The sequence below is a fragment of the Macaca thibetana genome, chromosome 6, assembly GCF_024542745.1.
Source record: "Macaca thibetana thibetana isolate TM-01 chromosome 6, ASM2454274v1, whole genome shotgun sequence".
Classification (NCBI taxonomy): Eukaryota; Metazoa; Chordata; class Mammalia; order Primates; family Cercopithecidae; genus Macaca; species Macaca thibetana.
In genome coordinates this window covers 20,742,238-20,764,008 of record NC_065583.1, presented here as the reverse complement: position 1 = coordinate 20,764,008, position 21,771 = coordinate 20,742,238, and the positions used below count along the sequence as shown (strand labels likewise).

The window sequence follows — 21,771 nt, the reverse complement described above, 5'->3', positions numbered from 1 at the left end:
ACTTCCAGGCAAGTCCCTGAGATGCTAAAGGGCTGCTCAAAGTTTTTCTGCACAGCCAGCTGAGGAACACCCTCACAGGACCACAGTGAGGAAGGAGAGCTGCATGTTCTCATCCTGTCTGCTCTCCCCACTTTCCCTTGTCACACTCAGGGCCCTAATAGGGATGCAGATGATCAACTATTCATTGTCAGCGAGCACCTATGGGGTACCCGGCACTATGTTAGGTGCTAAGTGAAAGTGGAGATAGAACAGGTCCCCATGAAGCCTTCAGCATAAAGGGGGAGGCAAACTTAGACCAAATGAGTATACTGGTTATAATTAGAAGTGGTAATAAACTACATCAAAAAGTGGTAATAAACTACTGAGCTAGAAGAACACATAACCTGGGGGCTTGATTGAGTCTATGAGCATGGGCAGAGAAGGCTTCCGTGTGGCAGTCATAGAATTGATCTGAGCTGAGGGGTTGATGAAATAAGCAGCAGGAGAGGTAGGAAGAGCATCTGAATGGAGAGAACAGCAAGTATAAAAGCCTTGAGGCTAGGTAGACCACTTCATGATATTCACCATTGTCAGGAGAACCCGCTCCCGATAGTTACGTGGGTTCTTTTCTATTTCCTAGGTGTCTCAGCCGGTTTGAGAAATAAAGGGAAAGAGCACAAGAGGGAGAAATTTAAAGCTAGGTGTCGGGGGGAGATATCACAAGTCGGCAAGATCTGTGATGTTCCCTGAACCATAAAACCAAAACCAGCAAATTTTTATCAGCAATTTTCAAAAGGGGAGGGAGTGCACGAATAGGGTGTGGGTCACAGAGATCACATACTTCACAAGGTAATAAAATATCACAAAGCAAGTGGAGGCAGGGTGAGATCACAGGACAACCAGATGGGGGGAAATTAAAATTGCTAATGAAGTTTCGGGCATGCATTGTCATTGATAACATCTTATCAGGAAACAGGGTTTGAGAGCAGACCCTGTCTGACCAAAATTTATTAGGCAGGAATTTTCCTCGTCCTAATAAGCCTGGGAGCACTACAGGAGACCAGGGCTTATTTCATCCCTTCGGCTTTGACCATAAAAGATGGCACGCCTTAAAGGGGCTATCTATAAACCTACCTGCAGGGTGCATTCTCTTTCTCAGGGATGTTCCTTACTGAGAAAAATAATTCAGCGATATTTCTCCTATTTGCTTTTGAAAGAGGAGAAATATGGCTCTGTTCCGTCCGGCTCCCCAGTGGCCAGAAGTCTTATCTCTGGTGTTCCCTAAACATCGCTGTTATCCTGTTCTTTTTTCAAGATGCCCAGATTTCATATTGTTCAAACACACATGCTCTATAAACAATTTGTGCAGTTGACACAATCATCACAGGGTCCTGAGGCGACATTCATCCTCCTCATCTTACGAAGATGATGATGGGATTAAGAGATTAAAGACAGGCATAGGAAATCACAAGGATATTGATTGGGGAAGTGATAAGTGTCCATGAAATCTTCACAATTTATGTTCAGAGACTGCAGTAAAGACAGGCATGAGAAATTATAAAAGTATTAATTTGGGGAACTAATAAATGCCCATGAAATCTTCACAATTTATGTTTTTCTGCCACGGCTTCAGCTGGTCCCTCTGATAGGGGTCCCTGACTTCCCACAACATACCATGAAATACCCGTGTGACACATCATACACATACATGCACACACACATAAATCCTACTTACTTAGCACTTTCCATACTACATACTTCACATTTTCTCATTTCCCTTTCCTTAGGATGTTGGAGAGGCAGACACAAACGATGGAACAGTTAAGTGAAGAGAGATTAGGTTGGAGAATAATAGGGACAAAAGGGAGGTCCATAACATCCCAGAAGGTCCACCAGCCAAGGGAAATTTATGGAGTAGATAAACCTCGCTCAGAGGAAGATTTCCTAGGCAAAGGGAGAGAGGCATAAGATGACCATCTTAGGCAAGGAGGCAAAACGTAAGTGATAGCTTAGAGGTAGAAAATGACCTAGTACCTGTATAGGCAGCTACCGGCATTTTGGTGTTTCTGTGAAGCACACTACAAAGCAGGGAGTGGAAGATTAGGCAGGAAACCCTTGCATGACATCCCTGTACACATTTATTCTGTCCATGAATATTTATTGGGCATCTGCTTTGTACTAGGCCCTAAGGCTATGATACTGTGCAAAATCAGACTTGGCCCATAGTCTTGGAACCAGGACTCACACAAAGCAAGTACTCAATCCAGTGGGAAGGACAACCCAATAATCAAACAAATGGGATTTGGGGAGATGACTGGGAGGAGTAGCTAGCAGCCAACCTTTGTAGACCCTATTAAGAATGTTGGTACTCATTTTCATAGCAGTGAGAAGCTCTTAGAGGATTTTAAGCAGAGTTTTAAACATGTTCACATTTGCATTTTGGAAAGATGATTCTGGTTGCTGTGGAAGGAGGATATCTATTCTCTGATTAGACACCCAGCCCCTCTCTGCTGACTGATCTCTGTCATGTCAATGGAAGGGAACCAGGGAATCCACTCTACAGTGGCATCTACCCATGCAGAAATCCCAGTAGCTTCCACTAGCTCTCTTTACAATTGCAGCCATCTCGGGTCGCTAACGACGGCGCCTTCCTGACTCCCTCTGAGGCCGACTGCGATGTCTTGGCAACAATTCTATTAATATCAGAGCTAGGAATGAGCCGATGGAAAGCTGTTCATCCATGTAATGAGGTTTCAGTTATATTTTAGAAATGTGTCAGATAATTTGGTAAGAGACAGCAAAGTTTTTCCATTTGTCAAGAAACAGGGGAGGTGGAACTCAAGTTCCTGGGCTTTAGCTGCAATGTGAAAATTGTCCTCTGTACCTGAGATACTCAAAGCAAAATAAGCAAATGTGAAGGGACAGTGGCAGTGAGAGGGGCTCAGGACACCTGTGGGAGGCAATGGCAGGGAGAGTGGACACTGAATACTGGTCAAGTACTTACAGTAGATCGAACATCTCTGACCTCATGACAGCCCTACGGGGTGGGTAGAAGCTGCTCAAAGAAGAATTTGAATCCATATCTTTCTAACTCCAAAGTTGATTTTGCCATTACTCTGACATTTTGCTCGATTGCTGGATAAAAAAGGGCTTAATAGGTGCATGTTTTGGTGTAGAGTGAAACTTATTTTATATAAGGAAGAAATGGGCTCAAAGCTATTAAATAAGAGCATCTTTCCCACCAAGCTTAGAAGAATCTCAGTATTGCATTTTTTTTTTTTTTTTTTTTTTTTTTTTTTTTTTTTTTTTTTGAGACGGAGTCTCGCTCTGCCACCCAGGCTGGAGTGCAGTGGCCGGATCTCAGCTCACTGCAAGCTCCGCCTCCCGGGTTCACGCCATTCTCCTGCCTCAGCCTCCCGAGTAGCTGGGACTACAGGTGCCCACCACCGCGTCCGGCTAGTTTTGTTTTTTTGTTTTTTTGTATTTTTTAGTAGAGACAGGGTTTCACCGTGTTAGCCAGGATGGTCTCGATCTCCTGACCTCGTGATCTGCCCGTCTCGGCCTCCCAAAGTGCTGGGATTACAGGCTTGAGTCACTGCGCCCGGCCTCAGTATTGCATTTCTATGTTCTCAGCATTCATGAGCTCTGACATGGTCATTCTGGGCAGTGCTCTCAAGCATGGGACATGCAAGGATCTTTGAAGAAGCACATGGAACTTACGTTGAGAACTGAATCGCATAGTAACAAATGGGTCCTGTTTAACTACTTTAATGTTCCCAACTACATAAGTCAGTGTTTTGCAACATCACTTGCCCTTTGCAATCACCTGGGGAACGTTCACAAACTCCTAGGCTCAAGCCACACCTCAGAGATGCTGATTATTTAGTCCCCTGCAGTGCTGCTCACACTTTAATCTCATGCAAACCTTTTGGAGAGCTTGGCAAAATGCAGATTCTGACTCTAAAAACCTTGGTGGGGCTTGAGATTCTGCACTTCTAACAAGCTTCCAGGTGATGTCAATGCCGGTCAGGGGACCTCACTTTGAACAGCTGAGTCTAGGGCGTAGCCAAGGTTGAGAACCACAGTTTTAAGGATACAGTCTCAGTTTGGTGCTAGTCTTTTTTCTTTTTAAAGGTTTAATAAATTATTATTAATTATAATGAGTTATACATGCAACACAAATCAAATAGTAAGCAGTGAACAAAGACAAGACACCCCTTCCCCCACCTTCCCTGCTATGGTCCCAGATACTAGAAGCTCATTTCCTTGACAAGATAAAACATTGTCATTCTTCCAGAGGGATCCTTGCGTATACAACCATAAATGTACATGTACATTTATACAAACAGCAGCTTTCTATTCAGCATTTTGCTTTTTTTTTTTTACTTAATGTATCTTAAAGGTTGTTTCATAATTGTAAAGAACTGCCTCATTCTTTTTTATTGTGGTAAAATATACATAACTTTTACCAGTTGAACCATTTTTAAGTGTACAGTTCAGTGGCATTAAACACATTCACAATGTTGTACAACCATCACTACCATCCATCTCCAGAATGACTATCTTCCCGATCTGAAACTTTACACTCAAAAAACAGGGCTAGTTTATATTCAACTCTCCTTTTACAGGTCTTGGAACCAGAGCTTTCGGCAATGTCTGGCTAGAGTTTACACATGTTGCTCTGTGTTTAATTTTATAGTCATTCTGTTTGTGATAAGATATACTCATTGTCCCTTTAACGTAGTCTTCCTTTTAAACAAACCTAAGTTCCATTGAAATGACAATGTCTTATAAGTATCAGTGAAGACTGCACCTGGCTGTGCCACAAGATGTGAAAGTTGCACATGAAGGACTCAAGCATGGGACATTCCCTTGGCCCCCTGCTGTGCGCCCAAATGACCTTTACCTTCACTCATGGGAGAGCAAAGATGGCTTCCCTTTTGGGCCTCGTGTCTTATACCCACAGGCAGCCTTTTCTAAGTGCTAGAGTTGTTTTCAGACCACAAAGCAGTTCCTCTTTTCTCATCCTTAACAGAATGGCAAACAAGAATTAAGGCCTAGGCCTCTTACAGGATTTTGTGTTCTCTGATAGAGATGGGGAACACGACCCCAGGCATTTAACGGTAGGTGACATTAAGGAATGTCCCTTCTAGAAAATGACATCTTTTCATGTGGGTGGGTGTCTGGCTTGAGAAAAGTCAGAGAAGGATCAGCATCTGTCTCATATGAAAAGCTTCATAGCAGACCTTAGCTGAAGGGAAGAGGTAGATTCACTGTGTAGACCAGACAAAGGGCTCAGAATTGGGAGTCCACAGACCTGGCACTGAGGTCTGAGATTACCACCAACTCGTTGTGTGTCTTTAGCAAGTCAGTTTTACCTCTCCAAGCACCGGTTTTCTTCATGTGCAAAATGCAGAGGTGAAGATATTGTAAAGATTAAAGGTAGTAATATATGGAGGTGTTTAGCACTGGACCTGGCATGTTGTTAGTGCTCAGTAAACAGAAATATTATAGTTTCAGACGATTCACTTAAAAGGAAGTAAAGAATGGAGGAGGATGTGGGCAAAAAGGCAGGTCCGATGCAACCTGGCCAAATTTTCACCTGTGACTACCCAGACTAAGTAGGCAGAGAAACACTGAGATGTCCATAGAAGACAATGTGTCTACAAAGAATTCCAATAACCCAGTACTTAACCTTCTCCCTTATTTTTACTCCTAAGCAAACCAAACAAAAACCAATCTGAAAAACAAATCTGCAATAGACACACACTTGTCTTAAGAAGTTGACATACTGATTCAGTGAATATATCTTTGAGCAGCTCCTATGTACTTGGAAGCTGCTCTGGGTGTTGGGGACAGTGACACACAAGATGGAGAAGATCCTTGCACTCTCGGGCTTACATCCTAATGGGACTCCTCCAAGCTCCTGATCAAAGGCCCATTCAACTGGCCCCACATATAGCCCCTGCTTTTTCTCTGAGGGTCCTGAAATGCAATAGTATCCACTGAGTTTTCTGCCCTGCAGATGAAGGAAATAGGATGGTTTTATTTTCAGAGGTAAGCACAAGTATTTGTTTGGAAGACCTTTTAATTATTAGTAAAGAAAAAAGGTTTACACTCATCGATGAAGTGTCTTTCTGTGATGTGGAGAATAGACAGAGCAGACGAGAAAATGAGCTGTGGCCAGGGCATGAGACAGAAGCTGTGCCTGCCATCGATCGGAAGGCTGGCAAGCAAGAAAGAGCAGGGCAGCTTGACAAGGCTTGAAAATGCATCCCCAGTGTTAGCTTCAAAAGGAGACTGTGCACATGAGAAACACTTGTGCATGATCTTGTGGTGGAAGAGGAAGAATTTAACATCAAATCATCCCCCAGTACATGACATTGGCCTGGAGAATGGATTCTGACATCTAAATAACTGGTTTCGAATTCCAGCTCTGCCATTTAATAGGCACTTAACCTTACCAACCTTAGTTTTCTAATCTGTAAATGATGATGACGGTATTTACCTCATTAGGTGGGAGGTTAAGTGAAAAGGTATACATACAGGAAGCAGCACAGTGCCCAGGACGCTGTGAAAGTGTTACCATAAATGTGTGCAGAGCTGACCGAAATAAATGTAGTATTATGCAACTGTGGAAGATACATTTGTTCATGATCACACAGGCATTAAAGGGGATGATGTCCAAGCTTTAACTAGATTTTTCTGACTTTACACACCTTCCTGTTAACAGCCAGCTTGCATAAACACCACTTATGAGGAACAAACAGGATTTTCTTGACGTACAGCCACAATGGGATCACCATTTTGTCTGTGTTTATAAATGACAGGCTATACATGCTAGTCTTCAAGCCAAGAAGCCAGTTACTTAAATTATCTCATAGCACTGAAAATAGACTTTATGATCTGTGATCAAGTCCTACTTACTATTAAACTGGGCTGACCAGAGAACAAGAAAGGAAAGAGAAACTGGAAAAATGCAACAGGATTGGTGTTCAGAAGGATGGGGCTGAGGTGCTTTGGAGAGACTAACACTGACCTCATGTTTACCTATGGGGACATTCCCTTGATGAAAGCGTTGTCTGGGAAAACCAAGCTGAGTAGTTAAGCAGCTCAACCATGTCTGAATAAAATTAGGCAAAAGAAAAATAGGCTCCACCAGCTAGGCCAGGGCTGCAAGGGCTCAGGAAAACAAATGAGGCAGGTTTGTCTCCATCCCTTGCCAGCAGAACAGGTTTTTCAAGGCTAATCTGTAATGTGTTATCAAACTACCTCTCTAAGCCCCATTCAGGCAATTTGAGTTTGGAGCAGTTGAGCAGAGTTGAAGGGTGTGTGTTTAATCACACAGGGTTGGGGTTAGGCCTTGGTGTTACCACCTTCAGCTGGGTACCTCTGGCCAACTTTGTGTGCTCCTTAAGTTTCAGTTTCCTCTTCCTTAAAATAATGAGGATAATACTGGAATCTACTTTAGAGTGTTGCTGTGTTAGAATTATGTGAACTAATTAAACTTACACACAGTAAATACCCAATAAAAGGTATTAATTATTAACTGCTGTTATTACATGGGGAGCACCTGAGAGTCTTGCGTGTTTGGTGCAGATAGCAGAAGGATGACTGCTTTATTGGGGTCATGGTGCAGTGATCGTGTGCTGGGATTGCAGCAGAAGCCAGGGCCTACCCAGTTGGAGAATGATCCAGTAAAATAACTCTAATATCCATCTGGCTATCATGGCTAAAGGACATGAGAAATAGTAGTTGTGTTTGACCAGCCCAGCACAGCCCTTGAAACAATTTCTTCTCATCTCTTATCCTAACATTCTAATTCAAGAAATTTTATGTCAACAGATATAAGCCAGCATAGGGCAATCCTATCACAGAACTGAAAGAGGCCCTCGAAATGGCCAGGTCCAGAGCTCTGTCTTAGGGAACAGTAGCTCCATTGATTGCTTTCAGTAAGCAAACTTATCACCTGAGGCTGGTGTGGTTGCCTGCCCACAGAGAATCCTGAAGAGAGGAGAAAGTTCTGGCCAATCTGGCGAAATCCTAGAGACACAACTGAAGTCATTTGCAACAAGACACTTCACTTACCAGGCTAAAGATGACAGGACACCAATAATTACCTAGAAAGTAGATTGGATCTTGAGTATAAACCTCTGGCAAACTGAATTCCCAGTGGAATTTGTGTTTCCTTGAAAGTTTATTAAAATATGACATTGAAGAAGGAAGGCTGTGGGTTATAACAGTTCAAAGTTCTAATCCTAATTCTGGCCATGTGGCCTGCCTATTATTCCTTAGTTCCTTACACTTACAAGATGGGCATGGTAGGACCTATCTCATAAAAGGGTTGAGGGAAAAGTAGTGGCAGCAGCAAACTTTTGAAGTTCATTACGGACCAATCACTATTTAAGCTCGTCATGTGTACTGATTTGTATAACTCTCACAACAACCCCAGGGGATGAGTTTATTATCATCCCCATTTATAGACAGGGAATCAGAGTGGTTGGGAAAATTGCCCAAGGTCACACAGCTAGCAACTGGCAGTGCCAGCCACTGTAAGCCATGACCCACACCCTTAGCCACTATGATAAACTGCCTCTTGCATGAGAGAAATGCTTCTATCAGTGGCAGATATGAAGTAGTAAATACATTTTGACTATCATGCTTGTGTTATTAGTTCCTAGCATGGAATATAGTAGCTGCAAATTCTCCTAAAGAATTTAAAACAGTTTGGTTTCAGCCTTATAAACAATGTATACTCTAAGTTAGGACTGATTTCATGTTCTCCTTTGGTAAGTTGCATCATTTTTTTTTTCTTTATGAAAATACCTGTCATTTTCTTTAAAGGCCACAAAAGTAGGAAAATAGGAGTCCTTCTGGAACATTCTTCCTAAATCTTGGTAAACAAGACAAGTGGACAATGGTGAATAAAAGTGCACAGTTTCCAAGTAGCTTCATAGGCCTCATCTCATCAGATGACATCCTGTGAAAAGCAGATGCCTGGTAATGTCAACTGATGTCTCCACAAGGATTGCCAGGTAATATAGCCCAGTAGAAGGCATTGCACCTGGTGGATGAGAGCACGTGCTCCGAATCAACCAGTGTGCATTCTAATCTGGGTTCTAAAATTTACCACACCTGGTGAGCTTGGAACTTTTAAATCTCACATTTTCAATTTCCAAAAACTGATAGTAGACAGGATAGTAGGCATTGGATAATCTACATGAGATCATCCAAGGAAGACTCTTAGGACTTAGTAAATTCTCAATAAAAGTTCAGTGCCAATATTGCTATTATCTCCATCGTGGCACAAGGAGTAGGAAAAGAATTCCTGGTAATTGTGGCCAGGCTTCAAGCCTGGGTCTTCAGAAACGTAATTCCCTTTTCATAATACAACATTACTTATGGGCCCCTAGCTCCCCAGAAAATTGTTAGGACTCTGACTTGGCTCCTAATTCAAAAATTTATTCTCTCAAAGAGGCATTTCCTAAAATCTGCAAATGAAGAATAGCACAGGGAAATAGAACAAGATAAGGAGCGACTTAAAAACAAGATCACAGGAGCCAACCTGAGGATCAGATATAAAATCAGATGTCTCTTAAATCAAACAGGGACAGGGCTGGGGCTGACGCCAGAAACACTTAACACCCATTACAATGAAGAACACATAAGTGCAATAAGGGACCCATAAAAACCACCAGCATGTGAAATACTGCCAGACGCTGTGTGGTTGCCAAGGAGGAAGCATCACTAGGCTGGATTCAAATACTTCCCTCTGCAAAGCAAATAGGCTGGGTGTTAATTAAAGCGTGTAAGTTGATTCTTAAGGTAGTTGCCTGGAAAAAGAAATCCTGCCTAGAAGTCGCTTCCTCTGATAGATTTCTTTTGGAACTGTGGATTTTCTGCAAGTGAAATTCTCCAAATCAAACACGCCTTCCTGTGTATTCCCTGCTCCCCATCGCTTGTGGAGCTGTGTGATTTTGAGCAAGAGCTGTATTGTGCTGTTTTCTACATCACTGTCACACTTAGTGCTTTGCAAAGGGCTAACATTACCTGTGCATCTCACAACCACCTCACATGCCATAGAGGACAGTAGTTATTATTCCATTTTACAGAGGGAAAAACATAAGAAATGCAGGCACTAAGTGACTTGCCCACAATTGCAGAGAGGAGTACAGCTCATAGAAACATGTTGTATGTGTTTCTACATACATTTGGAATGGGGGATTCCAAATGTAGCTCTCTTCTCATCTTAAAAATGAATGACACCCAAAACAGAAAGAGATACGTGAGCAAAGTGCACTGGAAATTTAAGTGGGTGGCTTGATAAAGCAGGACAAAAAGGTGCACTTTCAGCTTTCTCAAATTGTATTGGCATGACAAGTACCCCCACATCATTAAGATCAATACCATACCTGCTGTCTAGAAGGACAAGCTGGGGTGAGTCATAAATGTTGTCGCTTTTCAAGACTGGTGAGCAGAGCCAGTCTTACCACACCTTACTGTTCTGCAGGGGACTAAATCCATGTGATGCCATTTAGCCTTTTTATCTTACCTCAAGAATGAAATCAGCTGCTCCCTGAGCACTTAAAAATCCAGGTGTTCTTTACTTTTGTTTTTAGACCAAGGTATTTACCTTCCTGAGGTGGATTGAGCAGAGTTATCGAATGAGAAAGAGGTAAACTGGTGGCCATGATATCTCCTGTTCCCTTCAATTACTCATTGACTCAACAAGCATTAGCCAAGGCCCTGCTATTATTAGAAACTCTGCCAAGCCCAGCGGACACAGTAGTGTCTAGGAGGTAGAAGACATGAAAGGTCTCTACACTCATGGGACTTTTATGCTAAGTGGAGTGTTAAAAAACAAATGGGAAGACAGACTCTCAGTTGCGACAGGCATTATGAAAATAACACGGAGAGGAAGTGGGGGAAGTATCTTGGATGCTGTGATCTGGGAAGCTCTCTGTGAAGAGATGGCCTTTGAGCCAAGACCTGATTAAAAATAGGAAGCTAATATTGGGAAAAGCCAAGGAATGAGTGTTCCAGGCAGAGGGAAGACTGAGTGCCGAGGTCCTGAGAAGGAAACAGACAGCAACAGCCAGGGCTGCTGGCTCACCATAGGTTGGCGGACCTGATATTAGGTGAGGGTGGGGAGAGGGCCAGGTTTAGAGTCATAAGTCCAGTGAACTATGCTTTGGAGGTGAGACTGGCTCAGTATCCAGCTCTTCTTTCTCAAACACATTTCCTTCCCTTTTTTATTGACTGCTCTAGGGCTTCAAGGATTAGCTTCACCCCTGAGCTGCACAGTCCCTGTATTCTTAATGGCACAGGCCGTGGGTTACATATTTTTGACAGGTACTCTTAACAGTCTCCAAGCCGACAAGACCGGGCCATTGAGGTCTCAGAGGAAACCAAGCTTTGAATTAGTTATTGAGCATGGGCACTGGGGATTGGGGCAGTCACCTCTGTTCTGTCTGGACAAAGGCTATTTACAAACCCAAGTAGTTTCTCACCAGCCCTGTACACTTTGAAACTGGAAGACTCTTGGTCAAATATGGCCTCATCAACTGAAGTCAAGCGCATGGGTTCTGGGATCAGTAAACCCTGGTTGCTTCAGTTAACTTCTCTGAGTCTCACCATCCTCATCAGTAATGATAGATAACACCTGCTGCATGGGCTTGTAATACTATATAAAGTGCTTCTCAGTCATGCTTTGCAAATCATAAGGCTTCAATAAGCTCTCACCGTTATGATTTTCATTAGGCACCATCATAAAAATCCCAAATTCTCCCTCTCTTCCCAACACACATTTCTTTGCATAGTGATTTTGTAACCTTTTGGGAAGAGGCCTTGAAATAGTACATGTAGTGCCTAATGGCTATATGTTATAGACTGTCCAGACAGGCAACTCATTTCCAAGCAGTCAATAGCTAAGGTAGAGGTTCCCTGCAAGGGCGCTCTGCTCATCGGCATGTGAAAGGTACCACGACCACACAGAGCTATCACCATTACCATCTGCAACAGCCCTCATAACACAGTCACCTGTATGTCCTGGGCAAAGAGCTTTCCAAATAGATAGAGGACTGGGGGTCCCTGGGATCCTGTTGCTGCTGGTGGCTGAGGATGAACACAGTTTGCAGCCCCAGGACCCAGAGTACTAAGGAGAAGGACAGCCTCAGAAGCTCCCTTTGAAGTAGCATCCCCGCCCCAGGCCAGCAACTGGTGGGGAGAACTGAGAAGACAAGACCACCCCCCAGCCTTAGAATCTAACAAGACGCTTACCTCCTACCTCCTTGATGTAAACTCCACAGCTGACAGGGAGGGTTGGCACTCCTTGGGCATTTTTATTCTGGTGGGACACTAGGGAGAAAGACTGAGCTGCTTACACCCCCAGATATCCCATCAAAGGGGAGCGACTGCCAGAGAACCTCCTTCTCATGGGTGGCTGGAGCAGGTGGTCCCCACCCATATAGAAGCCCAGCCTTCAGTGTCACACGCCTGAACACGATTCCTCCACCCCAATTTCCTCCTCTCTGGGCCTGCTACAGAAACCTACTTAGCCCCACCCTCCTTATCCACTCTAGGCTCCTATTCCAAGCCCTGCATCTCCACCCTCCTCCCTTGGCTTCTGGCAGGACTGGCCTAACTAGCTCAGGCACCCCAGAGAGACTGCCTGTGTACTGCTCCTAGCTGGTGGGTGGCTAGCCGTGGTCTCCACCAGCCCAGCTATGGCCACACAATTGATTTTGAGAGAGCACCTGGGTTAATTAGAGCCAGAACTTGGGACTTTGGCCCTGCTATCAAAAAGATGAAGAGTACCTGTTTTCTAGTGTATGATTAAAAAGCTATAGAAATATGAAGACCAGGTATCAGGAGATGGGGTCTCTGCTTAGCTGCTGCATGAAATGGCTTTAATACACACCAAGTTGGCTCTGTCTTTGGTGCTAGAGATTTGGCCGTATTGCACCAGTACCTCAAGGTCGCAAGCTTTTCCCAGGATGATGCCGCATCTACCCTTATCCTCAGCAGAGAGAACTTGAGCAACAGGTTGAAATTTGCTCACAAGACGTAAAGAGATTCTATTTTTTCCTCTGTGTAGTGTTAGGGAAATCAGCAAGGAAAGTTTAGCAATGTACGGCACGTCTGTTATTAAAAAACAGTTAGTCACCCCAATTAACAACTGTTCCACTGAATCCACAGGTGGTCTTAAAGGTGACTTAAATATCCTTGAAAAAGAACACTTATTCAGGTACCAAATCTAAAGGTTTGGGATTTTATTTCCCTACCCAGGCAAGTTAGTATTACTTTCTTCCAGAAATTGCCAGATTTTAGGATTCATAAGTCTTATCTGGAATATGAAAAATACAGATTTCTGCACACAATTCTCAATTCCAAAAAGGCCCAAGAATTCAGATTAAAAAAAAATTCTTTGGGGTGATTCTGATTTGGATTGTCTTGCACCTGTATACCTGAAGAAATACTGCCTGAGAATAGACCTAAATTCTTTATTACCAGCTGAGTTGGGAACCAGCTATTTCACATTGTTTCCAACTCACTCTTCTACCCTCCCCTCAGGAATTCTGCAGCTGACTCCAGCTTCTCCCTCCTCCCTTTAACTCACAAATGAGCTTTGTCAGAGGAGAGAGCCTTGGCCTCAAAGATATTTCAGCTATAAGAGGCCTTAGAAATGATGTCATTGAACTGTTATTACACCAGCACTGACACTGAGCTCTAGTCCTGCCCTTTCTCCACCCGAGGCCCAGGCCTCACACCTCGTCACCTCCAGGAGATCTGCAGGCCCCTCAAGATCACCTATTCCAAAACCAATTTCCCCATGCCAGCCCCTTCCCAGGCTCTCTACTTTTGGAGAAGAACCCAGGTGTGTGGGCCCCACACTCATCCTCTCCCTGCTCTATGGCTGAGGCAGTCTGTGTTCAGGTTCCTAATTTCTAGAGTCACATTCAGTTTTAGGATGAGATTCTCACATCCCACCTGCCCCACTAAGTGGAGTTACTATATGGGCAATTAGGTCTCATATGACCGTTTGTTTATGTCATGCATTTAATCATAAGATAAAGACCACAGGATCCATTTGATTCAAATCACATTGATTAAGCACTTAATATGTACAGGGCATCTTGCTAGGCACAGCAAGGGGTGTGAAGAGGACCCAAGGTGTTGATGCTGTTGTTGTTACTATAATTTGCTTTGTGTTGTTACTAGTGAATTGCGTGGAGGGCACTAATGAGAGTAGGGAAACCTACCCTTAAATCTATATTTACCCAAGAAGATATGCTGTCTTGAGGCTGCTCATCCACATCTCATTGGAAGCTCAGGTGATTTTGTGTATACAATAAAGAAACTAAAAAATGTTTCCTTGAGTCACCTGTGCAGATCACAATTTTTTTCCCCAGTACTTATCACCTGGTCTCTGATGGTACCATTCATCAGATGAAATTAATAGCAGCCTAGTCCAGTTGTTACAAATACAGAATTTGGTACCAGACTGCTGGAATTCAAGTCCTTGGCTCTACCAGCTTTCAGCTGTGTGGTTTTGGGCAAAGCGCTGACTCTAGGAGTTTACACCACAGCAGATACTGATTGAATAATCACATACAAGTGGTGAAATGACAGTTGGGATAAATGCTAAGGAGAAAAGATACCCAGGGCTGTGAAAGCATGTGAAGAGATTTGTCCATGTCAAAGAGTCAGATTAGAACTGGGATGGAGTTAACAATGCAAAGGAGTGAGGTTGTCATCAGATTGTTCCAGGCAGAGAAACGCCATGCACCCTGTGTAGTGGTCAGTATTGTAGTAACAAATGATCTCCAAATCTCAGAAATTTCTACTACAAGGTTTATTAAAGGGAGGCTATGCATTGATTGAAGCAGCAGTTTCCCATTCAGGAACTCAAGCTGAAGGAACAGCTTCCTAAATGGGCTATGCTATTCTCATAGCAGAAAGAAAGACCAGGAGTACTGTGGACATTGTCCTGCCTCTTAAAGCTTCTACTTTGATGTGGCCTCTCTCATGTCTGCTTTTGTTGCTTCGGTCAAAGCTGAAAGTCGATGGGACAGGGATGCGTGGATCTGCCACTGGGGACATGGAACGCTACACAGCAGTGGGCAGGAATGCACTCCTTTTACAGGGAAAGGGGTGGTGTCAAGTTCTAACTGGGGTCCAAGGGGAGTTGGTGGGATGAGTGGCGGGTAGCTGGAGAAACACTCAAGGAATCGTAGACAGTTTTAACATGGCTTTACTCTCTAAGTGCGAGTGAGTGTGGACATGAGTGAGCCTGGGGGTGAGCCATATGTACAGCTTTAGCAAGGTAATTATACCTTTTATAGACAATAGTGGTTCCGAGCAAAGCATGAGCTCACGTGTATGATCACCTAATGCACCTCACGTGGTGTGGTTACATAATGTGCAGGGTTGTGCGCCTGTGCTCCAAACCCACTGAGTTATGCTGCTTTGGAAGGCTGCCTCAGCCTATTCCTAACTAAAGTGCAGCCATCTCCCTTACCCTAGACTCCCTAGGCCAAGAGTGTCCTCCAGGCAGAGACATGTGCCTATAGGGCAGAGCCTTGAATCTATAACCCACAACAACAATACAGAGAGCAACAGCTACTAGGATCCCAGTTATGCTATTTATATTAGGGTCCAGCACAGGCCAGAGCCTAGGGATGCCCCTCCATCTCTGCAGGGGGTCATCAGTAAGGCTCCCTAGAAACTTAATGTCCCTTGAAGGGCTGCTGTTGTGTTCTGCTGACTGTCAGGGATAGAGGAACAATATTGTGTTCCTAAAAGGGCACAGGTGCCTCCTTGGGCAGCAGTGACTATGTCTAAGGCCATTCAGTTTTGTAACACCACCTTTCTGATCTGATCAACCGCATCCATTAACAGGAGGAGGGTCCCTCGGGTATGATTCAGAACCCGAGCGATGTGCTCTGCAAAAGCAGTAACTTCTGCTTCTACAGTTATGACACCCACTCCAGTGATAGTCACTTCCAATGTGTAGAACCACCAGGGCCCTCCTTGCATTCACAAAAACTGAGAGCATGGTGCCTCCCAGTTATGCAGGCATCTGGGCAAAGCAGGGAGAACAGTGCCAGGTACGCAAGGCCAACCTCAGGTACAATGTCCAGGCCAGTCTGTTGGTAAGTAAGGACACCCTGTGTCCCCAATGACCCATAAACTCCCAGGGGCCATAAAATCCATCAGGGCCTGACCTTGGTGGGGTCGCATGTTCCACCATACCTTCAGTGTGGTGACATGTGTTATGTTTATGCAGGCTGTGCTGGGTACCCACCCCACAGTGGTGTTACCCCAGTGTTGCTCTATGCACTGGGCCGGGGGTACTACCTGTTTCCCTACTAGCCAGCCCCTCCCATCATAAATGCTATGGGCCAGTCAGGGGCCGGGTATGCCGTGGGTCTTGCAGCATCCTTTGTCTGCAGCTTGCCGTGTTGCATTCCAGGTGTCGGCCATGGGAATCAAAGTCTCCAGCCATGTCCATTTCTCTGCAGATGCTGAATGTTTGTGCCAAGGCAAGCCATCTGCAACTGCTCCTGGAAGGGTGGTGCAGATCCAACAGTTGGAAACATTGGTCACTTCAGCAAAGGTCTGGGCCCAGTCCACAATGCAGTTGGAGCATGTTAACCTATGGTCGAAATGACAGAGCAGGCACAGGTACTAACACAGTTAAGTTATGTCCCTCAAGCAAAATACAGTCTAACATTTCACCTCTGGATAACAATGCAGATGCCAAGGGCTTTTGCCCTGGGAGATGGTGCCACACTTTATCAGCACCCCATGGTTCCTTTGAGTCTTGTATCTGTGCCAAAGTCACAGGGAAGCTCATAATAGGCCACACAGACAGTACGTATGTCCCCCAGAGAAGGGTTCCTTCCCTGGCCATTTCTCTATGAACAATCAACTACAGGGCCATGTATTGAACACCCAAGGAGTGACATGCAACTCATAATGTAGGCCCTTCCCCCAGAGAGCTATGATGGCCAACCACTGGCAGTGGGGTCTTGGAGGGTCCATGGCCAAAGCCAGGTTTTCTGTTCCCCTGCCTTCAGGGGCCATTAGGGCAGGCAACAACAGGTTTCCATTCATCCCCATACCTGGTTGGAGGGGTAATTCTTGGTTTGTATCTGCAACTGAAGGTGGCAGTGGGGAGAGGGGGTGGGGGGCTCGGGTGGGCAGCCCAGTGTAACAAAGCCTTCACCAGGGCCAGACCAGCCACATTTCCATGGCTGTTCATTCAAGGTTTGGAGCACCAGGTCCAACCTTAAACTTCAGCCCCACAAAGATGGGGGTGTGACATGCAAGCATAACCTATTTTTCAAAAGCCCATTATATCTCTCAATCATACCCGCAGCTAGCAGGTTGTACAGCACATGGAATCCCCACTTTATGTCCATTGGTTGTGCCCATTGTTGTACCTGTTGTCCAGTGAAATATGTCCCCCTATCACTCTCAATGGCCAGAGGGCAACCATTCAGGGCACATGAGTGTTGCAGGGCCCAGACGGTGTTCTGTTGGTCAGTCACCCTGCAATGGTAGGCGAACAACAGGCCTGTGGCCATGCCCACAGCTGTTAGTGCATGTGTATACTCTTGCAAGTCAAGGCGCTTGACCTATCATTACCTGTGTAACACTGGGCAGCTTCCTCTGTTTAGGGTATGCCTGAGCACATGCCAGGCATTTCTGACAAGCCTCCCAAATGTCTTGTGTGGGCAGGGACAGACCCCAATGCTTATTGACCTGTTGCATCAGCTTACTCCCGATGTGTCCCAGTTTCCAGTGTAGCCACAAGGCTACATCTTATGTAGGTGCCTACTCTGACCATCGGATCTTGGCCAAGGCATCTGCCTCATCATTGCCAGGGGTGGTCAAAGGCATATGGCCTGACACATGATAAATAGTATTCTTTTTCTTGTGACCCATTTCCCAGAGGTCTTAACACATGGCTTGGCCCCAAATGGGTCAGTAGCCGACTAGCTACTTCTCTATTTTCTAGATAGTTAACGACAAGGTTAAGCCTCAATAGACTGCCCAGCTATAGGTACAGATTACCACAGGTGTCAACTTCTTGGTGATCACCATCCACACTGTTCTGAGTTCAGCTCATTGGCTACTTTGTCCATACCTGGTTTCAAACCACATGGTGTCAGTACTAGGTTGGACTGCAACAGCAGTCCAGGCAGCAATAGCACCTTGGCTAGATCCATCTGTGTACCATGCCCCATCGGGAATGGGGGAATGCCCTTCCTTAAACAGTGAAGGCTCAGGGTCTAGGGGTGCTTCAGGCCCCATGGCCTTATCTTGCGGTAGGACTACAGGCCCCAAGACCTCTTGCATCTCTGCTGCTAAGACATGTGTACTCAGTGTACTCTGCTGCTTCAAGTAGATGCCCCACTTTGCCAAAGTGGATGTCTGTGCTGTCCCAGTCTGGGGGGTCATTACCCATGAATGCACCTATCTCACTATCAGGTAAGTTGTCCACACGATGACTGCAGCCCGTCCTGTCATAATTTAATAAGCCTGAAGGGCAATAGATACAGCTGTTAGCTGTTTCTCTATCATGGAATACTGGAGCTCAACTCCCTTCCATAGTTGGTACCAAAAGCCTACAGGAGTTCTCAAGACCTCCATGCAGTCCCACAGGTCCCAACCGGAACCATCTGTGGTCACATGCACATCCAGCTCAAATGGGCACCCCTGGTCAACTTGTAGGGTTTGTGCCTGCTGAATAGCTCACTTGGCTGCCAGGAAGGCAGTCTCAGCCACATCATCCCAGTCTCAGGTAGCTCCCTTCTTTGTTAACCGGTGCAATGGTTTTATGATTTGAGCTAAATGGGGCACAAATGCCTGCCAATATCCCAGGAGGCCCACAAAAGTTTGCAGCTACTTCACCATGGTGAAGCCGGGGATATGCCTGAATCTGATCAACGATAGCCTCTGGGATGGCCTTTGTCTTACCTGACCAGATAACTCCCAGGAGTCTCGCAGATAATCCAGGCCCTTGGACCTTGGATTTGCTGATGGCCCAACCACATGCAGCCAAATGTTGCCACAAGAGGGGCGCCACTGCTTCTAAATCTGCAAGAGAATCAGAAGTTAACATAATATAATCAATATAATGGAATAGGTTGACCCTTTCTGGACATTGCCAGGTGGCTAAATCTGTGGCAACTAGACCATGACATTTGATAGGGCTATGCTCATAGCCCTGCAGCAACACTGTAAAAGTCCATTGTCGCCTATCCCACGTAAAGGTGAACTGTTCCTGGCTCTCTGGAGTGATGTCTATGGAGAAAAATGCATTGGCCAAGTCCACTACATAGTGGTGCTGTCCCAATTCCATTGTCAAATGGTCCATCGAATCCATGATTGATGGTACAGCTGCTTGCAAAGAGGGTGTTACTTTATTCAGTTCCCGATAGCCCACTGTCATCCGCCAAGTTCCATCAGGCTTTCTAACTGGCCACACTGGAGAATTGTAGGGGTTGTGGGTGCCACGCACTATCTGCACCTCCTCCAGCTTTTTAGTTGTCTCAGTTATCTCTGTATGTCCACCCGACAAATGGTACTGATGAGTGGAAGTAACTCGTCAGGGTTGTGGCAGGACCCGAGGCTAGTGATGCATATGTCTGCGCAGCACGAGCTTCACCACATGCACCTGGTGTCTGAATTCCCTGGCCGTGGTTTGTAACACCAGGCCATGTAAAATGTCCACCCCCAGAATGTGTTCTGGTATGGGAGACACATACATAGTATATAAATGGGGAGCCAAGTGGCCAATGTCGAGGTACAGAGATACAGGTTTCACTTTCACTGACTGGCCTCCAGAACTGTCAGTGCTAGCAGGTTTGCCAGGAAACTTATCCAGATTCCCACAAACAAGGCTGCAATCTGTGCCAGTATCCAGCAATGCCAGTACCCACTGCACATTGGTGGGGGACCAGTGGATCCCTAATTCCATATGTGGCCTCCAGTCATCTGATTTCTCCCCAAGCTGGGTGCCTCTGCCAGTTCCCTAATCAAACAGAAAAGGCTCTAGATTTCTGCCTGGCTGCAGCAAGTAGTCTTTGAGCTGAAACACCTGGGTGGGACTTGGTCGCATAGCAATATCCTTCTGCCCCTTGGGCATTTTCTGGAATTGCTGCTTCAAGATAACTGTCTCCAGAAAGTTAAGAGAACTTCACTGGGCTGTTTATTGATTTTCTCTTGGTCAACCCTGGCCAAAATCAAATCTACCCACATCTGTGAATGTGTCACTCATTGGAGCCCCCTTTTCTCCCATGGGATGCCTCCTGAAGGTAGGGCATCTTCCCCTATTGTATGGCACAGACCCCTTGGTCCAACTGGCAGCCTTCTGCTTCCCTGAGAGCCACCATAGCAGTGGTCACTTCATGTATGCAGTGCCCTACGTCTGGGGTGAGGACAGCAGCTAGGGAGCCAAAGGCACTTGGGGGCACAGAACCCAACACAAGATCCCTCATTTGGGAGGTGAAACATTCATCATCTGGTCCCCGGGTATTCAGGTCAAACATAGCCTGCCGCATACCCATCTCCCAGATGACTTGCACCAAATCAGCATATGACTACTATTTACTCATGGTTTTGAGTATTTCATTGGCATTGATCCACACAGTCTGTATGGCTGCCCATAGCCACTCATTCATCGGCATTGATCCACACAGTCTATATGGCTGCCCATAGCCACTCAATCAGGGTGTGGTCACCTTGCCCTTGCGCCAACTGCCTACTCACTTGCAACTGCTGATGGAGGGAGAGGTGAGTCATGATAGAGGCCAGATTTTCCACCTCAGAGGCAAAACAGGAGATATTATCTGCTTCCTCATCCCACAAATGAAGCATCCAGGTGGACAGAGGTTCCTCTGGACACTGGCGGCACTGCTTGCCTAATTCCTGCAAATCAATTGGGGTATAGGCAGTATATAAAGTATTTCATATTACAGTGGGGTGGGGGGTGGTCCCTGAGTGTGCCTTTGTGGCCCCAATGGCTGTTTATGATCTACCTTCTGATGGACCACTGGGCGAGCCTGCAATGGGGGTTCTTCCTCCTTTGTATCAGACCAAGTGGGGGGTCTCCAGTCAAGATGATGCACCCAGGCCTGCATTTACAGCAGCCTCTAATTCCTTTTCCAAGCTCTGTAGCTGAGCCTCCAAGCATCCCTCCTGTTTCTGGAGTTTCTCATTCATGGCAGTTTCTAACTCTTTCTGAGTTGTGTAGCTGGGCCTCCAGGTGCCTGACCTGTGCCTGGAGGGCCCTTACCTGTGCTTCATCCCTCAGGGACTTGGTGTGTACTTCTCACAGCACAGTCAAAAATGCTATCCAACTGTGCCAGCAAAAGCTTGCTTCTTCTTGGTGCTCTGTGCTTCCAGCTGCATCAGCGCCTTCTCCATGCTCATGGAGGACCCATCTACTGCTGCCCAGGTTTCCACCAGAGCCCATCTGAGCAGCACAGCTGCTGCTGGTTACCACAACCCATGATGCGGCCACATGGCCAACCTGGAATCCATGAGGACCAAAGGCTCACTCATGTCAGGATCTGTTCATGACGCCAAATGTCAGATTCTAACTGAGGTCCAAGGGGAGTCAGGTTAGTGACAGGTAGATGGAAAAACACTTGAGGAATTGTGGACAGTTTCAACATGGCTTTATTCTCTCTCTGGGCACAGGAGAGCCTGGACGCAAGCCATATGTACAGCATTAGCAGGGTAATTATATTTTGCACTGACAATAGTGGCTCCAAGCCA

The 21,771-nt window shown here is 45.6% G+C and overlaps 2 protein-coding genes across 2 annotated transcripts in view; both read right to left on the bottom strand.

Annotated features, from left to right (window-relative positions):
• ATP10B (ATPase phospholipid transporting 10B (putative)) overlaps positions 1 to 12,371 on the bottom strand; it is a 364,478-nt gene extending 352,107 nt beyond the window's left edge. Inside the window, exon 1 of the mRNA XM_050794772.1 lies at positions 12,259 to 12,371. The gene's annotated coding sequence lies outside the window, so the exon portion shown is untranslated. The remainder of the gene's footprint in view (positions 1 to 12,258) is intronic.
• The window catches only part of SLU7 (SLU7 homolog, splicing factor), an 867,785-nt gene that overhangs the window by 521,340 nt on the left and 324,674 nt on the right, over positions 1 to 21,771 (bottom strand). The gene's annotated exons all lie outside the window — the stretch shown is intronic.